The sequence below is a fragment of the Saccopteryx leptura genome, chromosome 7 (assembly GCF_036850995.1).
Source record: "Saccopteryx leptura isolate mSacLep1 chromosome 7, mSacLep1_pri_phased_curated, whole genome shotgun sequence".
Taxonomy (NCBI): domain Eukaryota; kingdom Metazoa; phylum Chordata; class Mammalia; order Chiroptera; family Emballonuridae; genus Saccopteryx; species Saccopteryx leptura.
The window spans coordinates 46,288,301-46,308,362 of NC_089509.1; the positions used below are offsets into that span (position 1 = coordinate 46,288,301).

At 37.2% G+C, this 20,062-nt stretch overlaps 1 long non-coding RNA gene across 2 annotated transcripts in view; it reads right to left on the reverse strand.

The window, feature by feature from the left end:
* Positions 1-9,956: 9,956 nt before the first annotated feature.
* LOC136378774 (uncharacterized) overlaps positions 9,957-20,062 on the reverse strand; it is a 162,267-nt gene continuing 152,161 nt past the window's right edge. For both annotated transcript variants that reach the window (XR_010746636.1, XR_010746635.1), the window contains one exon: positions 9,957-10,528. This is a non-coding gene — a long non-coding RNA (uncharacterized lncRNA). The remainder of the gene's footprint in view (positions 10,529-20,062) is intronic.

Consider the following 20,062-nt stretch of genomic DNA (forward strand, 5'->3'; position numbering starts at 1 on the left):
AGGAATACAGTTTTAAAGAATAAAATGGCAATAAACAACTACATGTCAATAATAACCTTAAATGTAAATGGATTAAATGATCCAATCAAAAGACATAGGGTAGCTGCATGGATAAGAAAACAGGACCCGTACATATGCTGTCTACAAGAGACACACCTTAAAACAAAAGATGCACATAGGTTGAAGGTAAAAGGATGGAAAAAAACATTTCATGCAAATGGAAATGAAAAAAAAGCTGGGGTAGCAATACTTATATCAGACAAAATGGACTTTAAAACAAAGAATATAGTAAGAGATAAAGAAGGCCACTACATAATAATCAAGGGAGCAATCCAACAGGAAGATATAACTATTATAAATATCTACGCACCTAATATAGGAGCATGTAAATATATAAAGCAGACTTTGATGGATATAAAGAGCGAGATCAACAGCAACATTATAATAGTAGGGGATTTTAATACCCCAATAACATCACTATATATAGATCCTCAAGAAAGAAAATTAACAAAGAAACAGCAGACTTAAAGGACACACTAGATCAGGGGTCTCAAACTTGCGGCCCGCGGGCCGCATGCGGCCCGCCAAACAATTTTGTGCAGCCCACTGAACAATTTTGTGCGGCCCACAGACTAATCCACGAAGTTCAAAATATTTTGGATAAAATTAAGTAAGCCTAGGGGCCTACTTGTATTTTTCATTTCTCTAGCATCCTAGCTAGATATTAGCTTAGTTAACAGCAGTTGTGATGCGAACTACAGTTTCTGGTCATTTTGTGACACTGAGTAAACTGCATGTATGATTGTGCTTGTTGTACTGATTTTTTTTTGTTTTCAACTGCAGTGAGAAAAGTGTTGCATAACAGTTGCCTTTTGTAGACCTAGTGCGGCCCGCCGAACAGCTGTGATCTTGCTCTGCGGCCCACATGCTGAGTTGAGTTTGAGACCCCTGCACTAGATCAACTTGATTTAATAGATATCTTCAGAACCTTTCACCCTAAAGCAGCAGAATATACATTCTTTTCAAGTGCTCATGGTACATTCTCTAGGATAGACCACATGTTAGGGCACAAAAGTGGTCTCAACAAATTTAAGAAGATTGAAATCATATCAAACACTTTCTCTGATCACAATGGCATGAAACTACAAATCAACCACAACAGAAAAGCTCAAAAATTCTCAAACACATGGAAACTAAATAGCAGGTAGTTAAATAATGAATGGATTAATAATGAGATCAAAGAAGAAATAAAAAAAAATTTAGAAACGAATGATAATGAGCATACAACAACTCAAAATTTATGGGATACAGCAAAAGCAGTACTGAGTGAGAAGTTCATAGCAATACAGGCACACTTTAAGAAGCTAGAAAAAGCTCAAATAAAAAACTTAACCCTGCATCTAAAAGAACTAGAAAAAGAACAGCAAGTAAAGCCTAAATGTAGTAGAAGGAAGGAAATAATAAAGATCAGAGCAGAAATAAATGACATAGAGACTAAAGAAACAACACAGAGGATCAATGAAACTAGGAGCTGGTTCTTTGAAAAGGTAAACAAGATCGATGAACCTTTAACTAGACTCACCAAGAAAAAAAGAGAGAGGACTCAAATAAATAAAATTAGAAATGAGAGGGGAGAAATAAAAACTGACACAACAGAAATACAAGGGATTGTAAAAAAAAATACTATGAAGAACTGTATGCCAAAAAACTAGACAACCTAGATGAAATGGAAAAATTCCTTGAAACATACAATCTTCCAAAAATCAGTCTGGAAGAATCAGAAAACCTAAACAGACCAATTACACCAACTGAGATAAAAACAGTTATTAGAAAACTCCCAACAAAGAAAAGTCCTGGGCCAGATGGCTTCACAAGTGAATTCTACCAACTATTCAAAGAAGAACTAAGTCCTACCCTTCTCAAGCTATTTCAAAAAATGCAAGAGGAAGGAAGACTTCCAAGCTCCTTTTATGAGGCGAGCATAATTCTGATTCCAAAACCAGGCAAAGACAACACAAAGAAAGAAAATTATAGGCCAATATCTTTGATGAATATAGATGCTAAAATCCTCAACAAAATATTAGCAAACCGGATCCAACAGTATATGGAAAAAATCATACACCATGATCAAGTGGGATTTATTCTTGTGAGGTAAGGGTAGTACAATATTCACAAATCTATCAATGTTATTCATCACATAAATGAAAAGAAGGAGAAAAACCACATGATAATTTCAATAGATGCAGAAAAAGCATTTGATAAAATCCAGCACCCATTCATGATCAAAACTCTCAGCAAAGTGGAAATACAGGGAACATACCTAAACATGTTAAAAGCCATCTATGACAAACCCACAGCCAACATCATACTCAATGGGCAAAAATTAAAAGCAATCCCCTTAAGATCAGGAACAAGGCAGGATTGCCCCCTTTCATCACTCTTATTCAACATAGTCCTGGAAGTCCTAGCCACAGCAATCAGACAAGAAGAAGAAATAAAAGGCATTCAAGTTGGAAAAGAAGAAGTAAAGCTATCATTATTTGCAGTTGATATGATATTGTATATAGAAAATCCTAAAGCCTCAATCAAAAAACTACTGGACCTCATAAATGAATTCAGCAAGGTGGCAGGATATAAAATTAATACTCAGATATCAGAGGCATTTTTATACACCAACAATGCACAGTCAGAAAGAGAAATTAAGAAAACAATCCCCTTCACTATTACAACCAAAAAAATAAAGTACCTAGGAGTACATTTAACCAAGGAGACTAAAGACTTGTACTCGGAAAATTATAAAACATTGATAAAAGAAATAAGGGAAAATAAAACAAGTGGAAGCATCTACCATGCTCATGGTTAGGAAGAATAAACATCATTAAAATGTGTATATTACCCAAAGTAATTTATAAATTCAATGCAATACCAATTAAAATACCAATGACATACTTTATTTATTTATTTATTTTTTTGTATTTTTCTGAAGCTGGAAACGGGGAGAGACAGTCAGACAGACTCCCGCATGCACCCAACCGGGATTCACCCGGCACGCCCACCAGGGCCTATGCTCTGCCCACCAGGGGATGATGCTCTGCCCCTCCAGCACTCTGCCGTGACCAGAGCCACTCTAGCGCCTGGGGCAGAGGCCAAGGAGCCATCCCCAGCGCCCAGGCCATCTTTGCTCCAATGGAGCCTTGGCTGCGGGAGGGGAGGAGAGAGACAGAGAGGAAGGAGGGGGGGGTGGAGAAGCAAATGGGCGCTTCTCCTATGTGCCCTGGCCGGGAATTGAACCCGGGTCCCCCGCACGCCAGGCCGACGCTCTACCGCTGAGCCAACCGGCCAGGGCACCAATGACATACTTTAAAGATATAGATCACATATTCCAAAAATTTATATGGAACCAAAAGAGAACACGAATAGCCTCAGCAATCTTAAAAAAGAAGAATAAAGGGGGAGGTATCACACTTCCTGATACTCAAAACAGCCTGGTATTGGCATAAGAACAGGCACATAGATCAATGGAACAGAACGGAGAACCCAGAAATAAACCCACAGCTCTATGGACAACTGATATTTGACAAAGGAGGTAAGGAAATACAATGGAGTAAAGACAGCCTCTTCAACAAATGGTGTTGGGAAAATTGGACAGCAACCTGCAAAAAAATGAAACTAGACGACCACCTTACACCATTCACAAAAATAAACTCAAAATGGATAAAAGACTTAAATGTAAGGCGTGAAACCATAAGCATCTTAGAAGGAAACATAGGCAGTAAGCTCTCTGACATCTCTCACAGCGATATATTTGCTGATTTATCTCCACGGGCAAGTGAAATAAAAGACAGGATAAACAAATGGGACTATATCAAACTAAAAAGCTTTTGCACGGCCAAAGACAATAAGAACAGAATAAAAAGACAAACTACACAATGGGAGAACATATTTGACAGTATGTCTGAAAAGGGATTAATAACCAAAATTTATAAAGAACTTGTAAATCTCAACACCAGAAAGACAAACAATCCAATCCAAAAATGGGCAAAAGAAATGAATAGACACTTCTCCAAAGAGGATATACAGATGGCCAATAGGCATATGAAAAAAATGCTCAACATCATTAATCATTAGAGAAATGCAAATTAAAACCACAATGAGATATCACCTCACACCAGTCAGAATGGCACTCATCAACAAAACAACACAGAATAAGTGCTGGCAAGGATGTGGAGAAAAAGGAACCCTCCTGCACTGCTGGTGGGAATGCAGACTGGTGCAGCCACTGTGGAAAACAGTATGGAGATTCCTCAAAAAACTGAAAATCGAACTGCCTTTTGACCCAGCTATCCCACTTTTAGGAATATACCCCAAGGACACCATAGAACAGCTCCAAAAGGAGAAATGCACCCCCATGTTTGTGGCAGCATTGTTCACAATAGCGAAGATCTGGAAACAGCCCAAGTGTCCGTCAGAGGACGAGTGGATTAAAAAGCTTTGGTACATATATACTATGGAATACTACTCAGCCATAAGAAATGATGACATCTGATCATTTACAATAACATGGATGGACCTTGGTAACATTATACGGAGTGAAATAAGTAAATCAGAAAAAAACTAAGAACTATATGAACCCATACATAGATGGGACATAAAAATGAGACTCAGAGACATGGACAAGAATGTGATGGTAACAGGGAGTGGGGTGGAGGGGTGGGGAGGGGGCGAGGAATGAGAGGGAGGAAGTGAGAGGAGGGTAGGGGCACAAAGAAAACCAGATAGAAGGTGACGGAGGACAATTTGACTTTGTGTAAGGGGTATGCAGCATAATCAATGGTTAAAATAATCTGGAGATGTTTCCTGGAACATATGTACTCTGATTTATCAATGTCACTGCATTAAAATTAATAAAAATAAGATTTAAAAAATTAAAATTAAAAATAAATAAGACCAAAAATATATTCTTAAAATTTAACTCAATTTCATTACCTGCCTGCTAAAGGTTTTCAGCCTCAGTGAGGTCTTCTATTCCTTTGTTAAAAAGGGATAGTATCAAGTGCTAGAAAAATGTTAAAAAGACTAGCAAAAATCTAAGATCTCTCCCCAGTATAATCAGAATTGAGAGATTATTGAAAAGAGAACACACTTCTCAATATGGGTTCAGCGCTCTATGATGTCACAATCTATGCCACCTAAATCACCTTGAGTGTTGGCAGAGGAAAGATCTCATGTTTGGGAAATACCACTGTAAACAAAGGGAGGAGAAAAATTTCCAGGATAGCTTCAAATATTCCCATATTTATTAAGTTTAACCATCCTTTCCCCATGTCTGCTCAAAAATTTAAAGCCATTTTGTGTCTCTCCTCCACTGCAGTTTAAGAAGAGCACCAGACAGAAAGAGTGTTGATCATCATGGGCCTGGTTTCCCCCATGACATCCTCTAGAGTGGATAGTTTCAAATGCAGACATTGGCCGCTGAAGTGCTTTTGCTAGAATAGTTTCCTCTCTGGCTATCTCAAAAACTTTTGTTAGTGAGCTGACAATTCTAAACACATCTCTTTTTGGTAAAATGACCTGTAGCAGAGTCTGTTATATGTAAGGAAGAATCTTGCAGACACAAGGGAGTAAACTAGCCCATGAATTTATAGAGCTTCATCTACTTCTTTATATTCTAGAATGCCAAAAAAAAACTCAACAAACTAATTCTTGAGAACAAATTTTATTTTCTCAATTGGATGGAATATGAATGAACCATGAAATTGTTTAATAATTTTTTCATAAAACCTTTGTGCACAGCAGAATTTTAACAATCTGTGGAACAGCAAGGTCATATTAAAAATAATAGTGAGAGGAGGAGATATGTAAAAATAAATATTCTCTTAAATGGCTCTATTTTAAATCAGAAATAGTAGAGAAGGAACGGTAAATTTCCATGCATAAAATAAATGTTAAACTATTGGGTGTTCTTTGATAGATTTATAAGGAGAAAATAATAGCACAACCACACTAAGTGTAGGATTATAGCATATGAAGAGGGACAGTGATGTGAAAAAGAAGTAACTAAATTTACACACTCTAATGTATGTGAGTTGACTTTCACATTTATATCTTTCAGATAAGTGAAAATCAGGCACACAGGGTGATATTCTTTTTTCTCTTTTATATGGTATCTTTTAGGGACAAACACTTAAGAAAAGAGGGAAGAAACCTTTTTTTCTGGCACACACCAATGAAACAAAGTCTTTTTTTGCTCCATTAAAACATTGCTTCTGGCTTGCTTTGTTTTTTGTTTTTGTTTTAAGCAATAATTATTTTGAAAAACTTCTGTAAAATGAAATCTCTATGGCTGAAGAGTCAGAACTCATCTCCTTCAAGTTATATTTCAATTTCTATATTCTAAAAAATCAACAAGCAGAGAGATTAGAACCAACAATTCTCTTCTGATACTCCTTGCCTATAACTCCTTACAACTGATCAGTATTCTAATACGTGGGTATATTGAAGTATTAATCCAATACCCTGTCTACTACAAAAGGATTCATAGATTCCTTACTCCAGTAGACCTTTTTTTTTTTTTTTACCGCGATATTGTTTCTTTGTTAGTAAATGTCTTGAGTTATAAAACACTCTCTATCTTTTAGCCTATTTTCTATTCTTTGGTTCATCTGATTCTCACAGTCATACTGGGAAGCCCGGTAAGTATATTACTTCCCCTTTATATAGAGGAACAAGTTGAGTGGCTTGCCTTGTTTCACAGAGCAAACCAGTGGTTGGACCATGTCTAAATCCAGTTCTAACTCTAGGTCCATCCTCTTCCTATCACACTACATTGGGTTGTCTAAAAATACCATTTTTAAAAAAGCTTTTTCCTTTTTTATTTATGCTGCTTTTCTCCCATCACAGCTTTTTATGAAACTATTTTTTTCTGTCCTAAGAGTAAAAAGTAGCTCTCACAGTATTTATTGTATATACCTTCTTGATAGCTCTAGTCTTTGGGGCAGAGCATGTTATTGCCTTAGTGTTTTGACAAGTGAGCAAACTTTTTATTTCTATGAATGTAAATAGTAGCTTAGGGTTCTCACCATGTTGAAGAAGTCAAATTGATACTTCAGTTGACTAGTCATTCCTCTCAAGAAAATTTAGTCACTAATAAAGAGCATACTAGAGACCTGAAAGAGTTAATATTGCTTCCAAAAGCAAATTTATAACCTAGAAGTAATGTAGGCACTAAGAGAAAAATGTCTTACTTCAAAGATGGGAATGCTGGACCATGCATACAAATGTGACTGCTAACTCATGTGTGACTCAAAAGTCAGCAACAATGAATTCCAGGGGCTAAAAAGACTTCCAGAAGCCATCAGATTCACCCCCACTTTTACATACTTTTTCTCTTTTCTTCAGTTTAAAAATGTGCCACCTGCAGCCCAGAGATGTAAGTGCTCTGGTAACAGAAAGGTTGGTGTTAGAGAAAAGGTACCTCACTCCCAGTCTTTGTTTTCTCGGTGTTAATGTGTTTCTTTGTTAAGCACTCCACCTCTTGGCCAGCCTAATCTGTTTTAAGACTGAGGGGGTGAACAGCATATTAAATGGGTTAAATGGTCAAGTAGAAAAAAGCCTTAAGAATCCATTAGATTTAGCCATGTAGAGTCCCTGAGTGACCTTAGTAAACACAATTTTTGTGATATGGTGGGAAACTGATACTGGAATAAACACTTAAAGACAACTCTTTTTAAAGATGTTGACTCTGAAGATTAAGAAAGACAGAGGGCAGAGGATAGCAATTGGAAGATATGAGGTATGGGGAGGTTTTTAAGAAAGTTGCTATTTTTTGTTTGTCTAAGGGGATTAAAGAGAAAAGATTCCTGTAAGATCCAAAAAGCCTACATATTTTTAAATGCAACTGTGAAAAATCCAATAAAGAGACAATATTTTAAGATACATGTGAGACACAGGGCAAACTAAGAGTTCCTGAGAAAGTGGCCTTGTGTAAGGTCCAGAGGACACTAGGAAGTGGAAGTACAGAGGGAAGGGTGTCTCCTGCATTGCAAAGGGAAAGAATAGAGTGTACGTGAAAACCTCAGAGATCGAGCTGTTGATCTGATGGATAGTAAATTCAGCAACTCAGTCTCTAAAAGGAGGCAAAGTCATATGCTGAAGAGTAAGGAGGCACAATTTTTCGGGAAGTGGTCAAAGGTTTGCAAGTAGAATCGCTTTGAGGTGGGTATTAAAAGAGTGGCAGAGAGAAATGTTTCCAGGAAATGTTGGGTGTCCAGTTTAACTTGGAAACCAAAACTACATAGTGATACCTGTATCCTCCTTTGCTTGGGCATACACATGAAGAGGATGGATGGTGGAGTTCTACAACATGTTGTTGTTGTTGTTTTTTAAAAGATGAACATGATAGAACAATAGGTATGGGAAATTATAGTACATAAAAAAGAGTGTTTCAAATAGAACTTGGATTCTGAGCTGTAGGAAGAAGGAAGTGAAGACAAGAGGAGTTTGATAGATTGAGAGTCTAGATATCAGTGTATGGGAAGTCCTGATGAGGTGAAAGAACTTTTGCAGAAAGGGTACTTCACCAAACAAACTGGAAGTTTAGGAAGTTGTTGTAAAGGTGAATGTTAAAATCAGTAATTTCAGAGGTGAAGCAGTAGTGATGACAAGTTCTGAAGTGTGACTTCAGCAGAAATGGCTGGAATGACACGCATTGGAGATGAAAAGTTCCAGAAATTCAGAAGCAAGAAGGTTGGGTGGATTGCATCTGTGAAGAGAGTCTTTGAGGAGAGGAAGATTAAACTGTAGGTATCAAATGATCTGAGTTTCATGGGAATAGGAGCTTGCTCCTTTGTTAACAAAGGAGTAGTGATCTGTTCTAGGGCAGGAAGGCACTGGTGCAGTGAAGGCAATGAAGAAGAGAAGAGCATTGACTTGACCTCTTAAACTTGTTACAGGATGTGGTTCAACCACCTCAGTCTGAGAAGAAATTCCTAGGACAGAGTCAGTTTTAGAGAAGGCAGAATATAGGTCAAGGAGAAAACAAGGATATGGGAGAATGTTTTACTATGATGGGCTACTTTAGAAGGCACAGTAGAAAGATTTCAGATGCAGGGGAGGAGAGGCTGAGCCAGAGAGAAGGCTCATCAAGGTCCGGGGCAGACCAGGTTCTCTCAGGCTCTCCCTGTAGAGCCATCCACCATGCTCTACCCTCAGGTTATGCCCATGCAGGAATCAGCCCTGTAACTCTGCTTCCTTCTCTGTTTATTTGCACTAAACACTTCATTCTTTTTATATGTCAAATTTGCCCAGAGAAAGGACTTCCCAATATGTGTCCATTAGTCTTCATGGACAGAACTTTCATGTCAAAATCCCATTGGCCTGGGGCTCACCCCTGGTTCAGCCCTCCAGAGTGAAATGTTACATGTTACACATTGATGAGGTTATTTGACTTGAATCTCATAGAATAAAAAACTGAGAAACTGAAACCTTCATTTTTTGTTGATGCAAATATAAAATGGAAGAGTCACTTTGAAATACATTTTAGTATTTTCTTAAAAAGTGAAATATAGACATCATGCAACTCAACAATTCTATTTCTGGGTACCTAACCAGAAGAAATAAAAACATATGTTCACATAAACACTTGTACATGATAGTTTATAGTAGCATTATGCATAGTTGTCAAAACTGAAAATAATCTATATGTTAAGCAACTCTAAAATAGATAAACAAAAGTGGTATGTCCATATAATAAAATACTACTTAGCAATAAAAAGGAACGGACCACTGGTACATGCAACAACATGGATGAACCTCAAAAACCTTAGGAAAAGTGAAAGAAGCCAATACAAAAGACTATATACTTTATTATTTTATTTAAATGAAATTGATGGGAAAGGAAAAGACTGTATACTTTATTATTTTATTTATATGAAATTTCTGAAAAATAGAAACGAAAACAGATTCATGATTGCCTGGGAGTGGTGTGGGGATTAACTGTAAATGTTTCAAGGAAATATTCTAAAAGTGGATAGTTTCACAACTGCATAGTTATTTGAAATTCTTCATCTGCATATTTATACTGAGTAAACTTTATAATATTTAAGCTATATCCAAGTAAAGCTATTTTTTTATATTTTTAAAGAATTTTTTTCATGAGTAAAATCTTTCAAAAGACAATTGATCATTGGCCCTGGCTGGTTGACTCAGTGGTAGAGTGTTGGCCCAGCATATGGATGTCCCAGGTTTGATTCTCGGTCAGGGCACACAGGAGAATCGCCCATCTGCTTCTCCACCCCTCCCCCTCTCCTTTCTATCTCTCTTTTCCCCTCGTGCAGTCAAGGCTCCATTGGAGCAAAGTTGTCCCAGGCGCTGAGGATGGCTCCATGACTTCTGCCTCAGGTGCTAGAATGGTTCTGGTTGCAACGGAGCAATGCCCCAGATGAGCAGAGCATCGCCTCCTAGTGGGCATGTCAGGTGGATCCCAGTTGGGCACATGCGAGAGTCTGTCTCTCTGCCTCCCTGCTTCTCACTTCAGAAAAATACAAAAAAATAAATGAATAAAAGACAATTGATCAAAGAAGATATACAAATGCGTATAAGTACATGAAAAATGCTCAATATAATTAGTCACTAAGGAAATGGAAATTAAAACCACACATATCCATTAGTATGGTTTCATTAAAAGTCAGACAATTCCAAACACTGATGTTGATGGGTAGCAACTAGAACTATTATACACTATTATTGGGAATTAATGGTATAATTACTGAGAAAAATAGTTTGGCAATTTATTAAGAAGTTAAATAGGCCCTAGTGAGGTAGCTCATTTGGTTAGAGTGTCATCCCAGTACACCAAGGTTGTGAGTTCAATCCCCTGTCATGGCACATACAAGTATCAATCCATGAATACATAAATAAGTGGAACGACAATTTGATGTTTCTCTCTCCTTCTCTTTCCCCCTCCCTCTCCCTCTCTCAACATCAATGAATAAAAAATATTTAAATGTTAAACAGAACATCTAGTATACAATTTAGCAATCCCATTCCTTTGTATACCAAAGAGAAATGAAAACATACATCCATATAAACATTTGTATATGAATGTTCATAGCAGCTTTATTTTTAATAGCCACAACTAGAAGCAATCCAATTATCCTTCAACAGGTGAAAAGATTAAAAAAAATATGGTATATCCATAAAACGGACTACTCTCAGCAATTTTTTTTAAACATAGGATAAATCACAACTTATTAATGCTTAGTAACAGAATCCAGACCTATAATAAATACATAATGAAAAAACACATACACAAACAGTTATAGCTACATTTATCTAAAAACAGATCATTGCTTTCTTGAGGATGGGGTGGAAGGTTAGAATATGGGTGGAAAGATTACAAAATGTTATAATGAAACTTGAAAGTAATGGATGTTTATTATTTGGAAATAGGTGATAGTTTTAAGAATATATTACTAAATCAAACTGAACATTTAAATATATGTGGTTCAATGTGCTGCAATAAATTTATTAAAAAGGGTCCAGCCACAGCTACCTTTCCCTCCAGCAGCATCAGTATGTCATGAGGGAAAGCTGAAGGGTCCCTGTTCAAAATATTCTTTGTCCAAGTGTCACAATATCTAAGAGCTCACCATTGACTTATTTATTCTTATTAAGACCATTATAGTAGGGCCCTGTATACACAAGTAATACGTTCCAAGAACCTCAGTGATGTCTGAAACCATATATATAATGTTTTTTCCTACATAGACATTCCTATGATAATGTTTAATTCATAAATTAGGCATAGTAACAGATACAGAATAATGACTAATAATAAAGTAGAATAATTATAATAATATACTGTAATAAAATTATGTAAATGTGGTTCTCTATTAAAATATATTATTATACTATATTCACCCTTTTTTTTAATTAAGGAAGCAATTTTTTATTTCTCTTTGGCATATCCAAATTGCCAGCATCACTACTCTTGCACTTTGGGGCCATTATTAAGTAAAAAGGAGTTACTTGAACACAAGTATTGTGATGCCATGACAGTGGATCTAATAACTGAAAGTGCTACCAAGTGACTAACGGGGTGGGGAGTGTATATAGTGTGGATGTGCTGAACGAAGGGATGATTCACCTCCCAGGCAGGATGGGGCTAAGGCTCAAGATTTCATCACACTATTCAGATTGGTGCGTAACTTAAAACTTATGAATTGTTTATTTCTGGAACTTTTTATTTAATATTTTTGAACCACAGTCGACTGCAGGTAACTGAAACAGCGGAAGTAAAACTGTAGATAAAGGGGGACTACTGTACTGTTTCTCTAGTCAGGACTCTTGGCTGCATCTTTCAACCCTAATTCGAACCCTAACTTGAATTATCTTAAAAGACAGATTTATTGACCAAACCAAAGACAGAACGGAGTTGGAAATGGCCTCAGGAGTACATCCTACACTCGAGTGCAGTCACCTATTGTCTCATTCTGCTCTAATTCTCCCAATTGTTTTCACTCTCACAGTCTCTCTCTCTCTCTCTTTCTCACTTTACCATTCAAATGTCTAGAGTGCTCTTATTTGGCTTTAAACTGGTTGTCCCCAAGAGGCCAGAAAACGACCCTCAGTGGCTCTAATTTATCTTCTTAAAGATGCAAAACCAAAGAATAAAGGGGATTCTTTCTATAACTCCAGCTCACATCCCTAAGAGAAAGCTCCAGCGTGGATCCCAGGCTTGTTCTCCTGAGTGGGCAGGCCCATTGTGACTGGGAGGGTAGTAATTAAAAATTCTGTAGTGTATACCCAAGGAGTTGGAAGTAGGGAGAGTGAGCTGAACTGAAAAGCCTTATCAAACAAATTTTATACTTCACGATATTGCCTAGTGCTCACCTGGATTGCAAACTCTGGCAAGATACAAAAATTGTTTGTTTGCTTTGTTTTTTACTGGCAGAGGCATCAGGCATGGTTTTCTTCCTCAGAATTCCCTTACCAAATAGGTAACACTGCAGTACATCTCTGGAGATGACCACCCTGCCTGTCAAAAACTGGCTTTTCTCATTCTCTGCTTCTCCCCCCATCCCTCAGAGAGAGAGAGAGAGAGAGAGGGAAGAAAACTAAAGCAATAAGCATCCTTTCCAGATTACTACAAAATAGTGGTTATTATTTTTCATCTTCCAAATAAATTTATTACACTGTCCCTATCAGAAGAAGGCAAAGATGCATGCAAAATGTCTCAAAAAGGAAGTCTTGGCAGAAGGCTGCCAGCTTTCTTGTCGTGGGAGCAGGCTTTCTCACCCACAGGGGTCGCTCCAGTTTACTCCTGTTGGTGCAGAACTAATCGGCAAATACTTGAATGTACCTGGGCTGCACTGTCCAACAGTGAGAACGATGGGATCTAGTATTTTGTTATTAACAACGGTTAAGTTAAGAATAAGGAACTATTTAGAATCACGTTGAGATACGAAGATATTTTTTTTTTACAAATGTAAAACTTGTACATTTTATGTTCAATTTGGTTTGAACAAAAGTCAAAGTGAAAGTTTTTGCTTTAAAAATTTTTTATTGTGTTCTCCATTACCATTAAAAGAACAAACCTTTCAATAATAATCTCTTCATATTTTATTTTAAAATAAGCTTATTTACTTCCAAAAGCAGTCATGAAAATGAAAGCTATTCCTACCCTTGTCCCAGTTCCCTCTTCCAGAAGAACATTCTTTCTAAATTATTTTTCAATATTTTGAATTCACTTCAAAGAATCTGGTTAATATTTTTAAAGTTTTTTCCCCAAAGTCTGAGACATGACCACATGCACAATTCTGACCTTCCCATCAGCATTACCACTGCAAGCCAACTGGGAATTCTACTGAAAGAATTCAAGTTTATCTTGTTCCGGACCATATCCACCAACATTCAGTGTGTTTCAAGACTCTCTCTCTCTCTTTCCTGGAATGGCCAGATAATTTCTAAACCATGTTGCATTGAAAAGTACATTGTACAGTTTGGCTTTGAAATCTGTAAGGTTATCTAAACCACTGTGCCCAAAGGCATGACTGGATATAATTCACAAATGTAACAGAAAGATTTCCAGGACAGTCACACATCTTTTCCAAATTCATAGACAATAAAACCAGTATAAGCCTAAAGCATTTATTTGTTTATGCTCTGGTTATCAGAAGACATAGTTTAAAAATTTTTAGAAATTTTTACTTTCACCAGAGAGATATATCAAGCAGTACTAAAAACCCGACAAGGACCACAACCCTCTGCTCCTCCAGTCTCCACACTTGCTAACGTGTCAGTTCAGCTTACCAGAGGCAGCCACCTTGTACTACTCTCTTAACTAGCCCATTAGTTACCTTCTTATTTCCAAATAATTGCATACTGCTACTCCTCAATTTGTTTATTTTTAGATACTAACTTCCTCTTATTATAAACAGGATTTAGCTCTCTTAACCCACTTTCTAAATAGAACTATAAAGCTATTTTTTGGTTTACATTTTAAGACTATTTTCCCCCAAAGCACCAAAATATCTTTCAACCAATTATCTTTTTTTGAAACTTTATTTGCTTTTGTTTTTCCAAGTGACCTCTCTTATCGGCTGCTCCTTTTCCTGGCGGCCTTGTCCTGGCACCCTGTGTCTTCTGGCTGCATTCTGGACCAGTTGCTCCCTAGGCCTGCTGGTCAGTTGTCATCCTGAGACACCTTTTTCCTGTCCTCCTGAGTTTGACAGACTGCTTTCTGGATCCTGTGTCTCTCTCCTGCTTAGTTTAGCACTTCCTTTAATTAGAACCCACCCAGGTTCTCAAGAAAAAATATAGGAAGTAAATTTTCTGAGTCTCAGCATGTCAGAAAATGTCCTTTTCTGCCCTCACACTTGATTAATAATTTGGCTGGATATTGCCTTCCAAGTTGAAGATCATGTTCTCTCACATTTTTGAAATCATTGCTTCATTACTGGCTAACATCCAGTGGTGTTAAGAAATGTAGTCTGGATTTATTCCACAAATATATATTGATTGCCTGCAATATAACAGGCTTAGAATATAACTGCTTAAAATACAGCATCAGAAAAAGAAACAAATTTCCCACCTTCATGGACCCTACGTTGCAGTGTTGAAAACAGACCAAAAAAAACAAACAAAACCCCCCCCCCAAAACAAAAAAAAAAAACACAAAAGAACAACAACAACAAAAAAACAAGAGAAATTTACAGATGATGAAAAGTCTATGCAGAAAATAAAACAATGTTTAGGGGTGGGGGTGGAGATAGCCCTATGACGATGGGCTAGGTGTACTAGGGAGGTGCCGTGCATGCTGAAACCTGAGCAAGGAAGGCCCTGCAGATCCAGGGTGGGTCTGGGGGAAGAGGAAGCCCCAGGTGTGAGAGTCAGAGGTGGAACCAGCTTGTCATGTTTAAAGTGGTCATGGTCACTGGAGCCCGGTGAAGTGGGGACAGATGCTCTCCTAGAGTCACCACTGCTTCTGGCCTGACTTCATAAAGATTCTTGTGAAATGTGGATCCTGTTCTTCATTACAATAGAAAGCCACTGAAAGGTTATACAACAAGGTAATGAAACCATCTGATTTAAGTTTGTTTGTTTTTGAGAGAGAAGCAGGGAGAGAGAGAGACAGGAGCATGGACTTGCTCCTGTATGTGCCCTGACCCGGGATCGAACCCAGCAACCTCCTCACTCTGGGACAATGCTGATTTAAAGTTTTAAAAGACCATCATACTGCCTGACCAGGTGGTGGCACAGTGGATAGAGCGTCAGACTGGGATGCGGAAGGACTCAGGTTCGAGACCCCGAGGTCGTCAGCTTGAGCGTGGGCTCATCTGGCTTGAGCAAAAATCTCACCAGCTTGGACTCAAGGTCGCTGGCTCGAGCAAGGGGTTACTCAGTCTGCTGAAGGCCCATGGTCAAGGCACATATGAGAAAGCAATCAATGAACAACTAAGGTGTCCCAACGAAAAACTGATGATTGATGCTTCTCATCTTTCTCCATTCCTGTCTGTCTGTCCCTATCTATCCCTCTCTCTGTCCCTGTAAAAAAGAAAAAAGAAAAAAAAAGACCATCATACTGTATGAGAAACTGAATAGAATAGAAGAAGAGTAGAAGAAAAGAGATGAACAGATTCAGGTGTTTGTGGGGCCTGAAGATTTTACCATATGAGATTACCACAAATGAAAAAAAAATACCAAATCATGAATCCAACTTAGTATGAAAGTGTTTATAATGAAAAAAGTTACAAAAAATAACACATTTGGAAAAGCTGACAAATTCCATTAATGTCACAAAATCCAAGGGAATGACAATTTTTATTAATTCACTCTGTAATACTTTCTCTTCACCTCTTTTTATAATAATTGTATAACATCCTTCCATACAGAAACTAGTATAATAATTCTAGTTTGATTGGATTTTTTTGAAAACTACTGATAGTTTAGAGATGTTTCTCTCAGCTTTATGATTCATTGTTAATGTCATAGAAATTAAGATTGCTGCCAAATTTGGGGAGCCCTCTGTTACATTTCTCCCATTAGAAGATGAAAAATTTCAGGACATTTCAAGGTGCTTTGTGTAATGGCTAGTCTTAAAACATCTTTAAATTGAAGACATTCATTAACTAGCTTGTCATCCATGTCTTCATCGGGGTAACATGTTATGAATTTCATGTTATCTTTACGATGTCAGTATTTAATGTAAAACCACCCAAAGTTAAAATTGTTTCCAGTGTGTTCACAATTCTTACTTTTTTATTAATTAGATTATCAAATTATCCAAAAGCCATCATTTTTATTTAAAATTTTTCTCTCTCTCTTACATGATTATTGTCTCAATATAACATGAAAATTGTTTATTACAAGTTATTTCTTTATTTCAGCATAATTCATACCAATTTCGGTTGTCACTGTTAAAATTTTTTTTCATACTCCTTTGAATGTTTATCTTAATTTTATTTCCATTTTTAATTAAATGCCCATACTACATATTTTGTCTTATTCTTGAATACATATGAGTGTAGACACTAAAGCCACCTATTCTTTTAAGCCATGTCGCCTTGAAAGCAATCTTATCCTAACTTGAGATGCCTAAACCATGTGATTTCACTCATACACACTTGCTGCTGTGTGTATGTGTTTGTGTGGCCACAAAAAGAACACAGGAATTCTAACTTACTTTATTATGTTCGATCCTATAAAATATATATATGGTACATTTATAATTATACACAAACATTAATGGGAACCAAATTCTCTGCTTACTGTTTGTAAGTCTGATGATCAGAAGAATTTTGTTATTATCTAGTTTGTTTCGTCTCCATTATTTACTTATTCCCTATGCTGGGCAGCATAGGACACAATCACACCATTGTGCGACTTTTGTCTCCAAATCCTTGGGCCCAAAATCTTTAAACATATAAACATACCCAAGTAAATCCAAATTAAATGCATCTCCAACTCAACTTTCCCTAGACATAGCCCCAAAATGCCCATAACCGCTCCAAAGATCTCTGAAATTAAGAAAAGTATGATGGAGAGAAACTTGAATTGAAAAGATAAAACGGTCTTAAACAACTGTGGTTAAAATATTTTACTTTTGCAAAGTTTAATATATATTGTCAAATAAACACATTATAAGATCCCTTCCAGGTCCTCTCTCTTAGAAGGGGCCCACACAGATAAGAGATTTGGGAGTTAAAGCTTTATTGCCTGCCCAGTGAATCTGCCCCTGCTCTAGATAGTAAAGCTCTGGTGTCTTCCTATGTGGCAAGGGTGGGAGCGTTAGGGGACAAGCATCGAACATCGAACTGGAGCTCCGTGTGGAAGGGCTGGTGTTGGGGATGACAGTTTGCTATAGTCTTTAACTTAGGTCTTATTTGCTCCACCTAGGGCCTCACCTTTACCTCTGGTCCCTCCAAATTCTTCTGAGCTTTCCACAAGTTCTTTTGTGCCAACCTGTTTTCTTTGTCTAGCCTTCCTCTCTGGGAGCACTATAAATCCTGGCTCCTCCCACTGCTCGGTCAGTTACTACACCTCCATCTACCCCTTAACTGCTTTAAATCTCACATGTACCCTGGTGCCTCAGCAAGTGATAGGCTGCTCTACTAGGACTTAGATCCCTAGGCTGACCAAGTAGACTTGTTTATGGTCTTTGGAGTGAGCATTTTTGTTCTACAATGAATAGACACAATAGATTAGGTTAATGTATGTGAACTAGAGATGAAAAGATAGTCATATATGCATAAGCTCCCAAATATTAAACCCATTCTCACAGCAAGGTAAATTTAAAACAAAAATCTTATATACACTAATGTAATGTCTTTCTTTCTCTTGTTTTTACAGTTCATGATTTTCTTATTCCATGTCATTTTAGAGAGATGCTGAAAGAACAAGGTACTAGCTTTACTTGGACCCTAAAAATCTTTACTGGCACTACATCTCCTGTGAGTACAAATAAAGGTTTCTGAGTTTCCAAAGCCATGTTTTCGTCTTCATTTGGGTCACAGAAGAATTCATGCTAAATGTTGTTTACAATCAGTCTTACTCAGCAGAAATTTCTGCTTAAAAATCTAAGAAGTCCACCTGAGTGAGGGTTGGTTCTCCACTCTCTTCAGAAGCTCTCATTTAGTAATCGGATATACCCTGGCTAGGTCTAGAAGATTGTTCCACTGCTCACTTTTCATGCTGGTTGTCCTATTACCAAATCTGCTTTTCTATAAATTGTCAGCTCACACTAACTGGTCTTGATCTTAAAATGGAATCTGAGAGGTCTTTGATTCTCAGAATTGGGACCCTAAGCCTTGTAGAAGACCAGAGAATTAATGTCCACTAAGAACTTAGTCATTGGTCAGATGTGTAGCTTTTGGTAGGCACAACACTGAAAGAAGGGAAAGGTCATTTAGAAACTGAAAACTTATTCTGAATGGTCTCTGCATTTTTGACTGACAACTGAATAAAAGTCATGTTTATTCTTTGCAATTTCTGTATAGTGTGGGTACACACTAGTTGTATTTCTTGGTCACCATGAAAAATGTTGACTCCTAAAGATGTTTCTAAAATCTGTGAAAATAACTCAACAATTTACTTGTTTAGAATTTGTTCTGAAGTTATTACTAGTCTACTGGGCAAGCCAAACTGAAAAAAGTTTCATCTCATTAGGCCAAGTATCATCACCTTGGATTAACTGCATATGTAAAATGGATAGTATTTACCCTGGTGTGTACATTTGGTTTCTCAGGAACTGAAAAAAAACTAATAAAAAGAATTCCAACTTTCTATAAATTCCTTTTTTTGTTCAGAAGAAGTGGTATAGACTTTACTTTGGTATAAAATTTGGACATGGTTTAACCATCTCTGATTAACTACACTACCACCATTTTCTGTAGAATTGTTACTTAAAGTGACACAAATAATGTCCATAATTATAAAACTGCCTTAATTAATTAAGTTAATAAATGTTTTTAAAAACTTATTATATGCCAGACATTGAATTGTAGTCTCTGAGAGATCAGGGACTTCATCTGTTTTGTCCACCATTTTATTTTCAGCACTGTGAGCAGAATCAAGGCCAGAGAACACCCTCAGTACAAATTATTGTCATGGAATAGGTAATTGAATAAGTAAGTACTAGCTAATTAGGCATAAATACAATGTGTTCGTAAAGTCATGGTGCACTTTTGACCGGTCACAGGAAAGCAACAAAAGATGATAGAAATGTGAAATCTGCACCAAATAAAAGGAAAACTCTCCCAGTTTCATACCTATTCAGTGCAGTTCGATGTGGGCTCATGCACAGATTTATTAGGGCTCCTTAGGTAGCTATCCCGTATAGCCTCTACAGACTCGTCACTGACTGATGGCCTACCAGAACGGGGTTTCTCCACCAAACTGCCGGTTTCCTTCAACTGCTTATCTCACCAGGTAATGTTATTCATATGTGGTGGCACTTCGTTATAAACGCACCGATATTCACATTGCACTTCTGTCACGGATTCGAATTTAGCGAGCCACAGAACACACTGAACTTTCCTCTGTACCATCCACATCTCAACTGGCT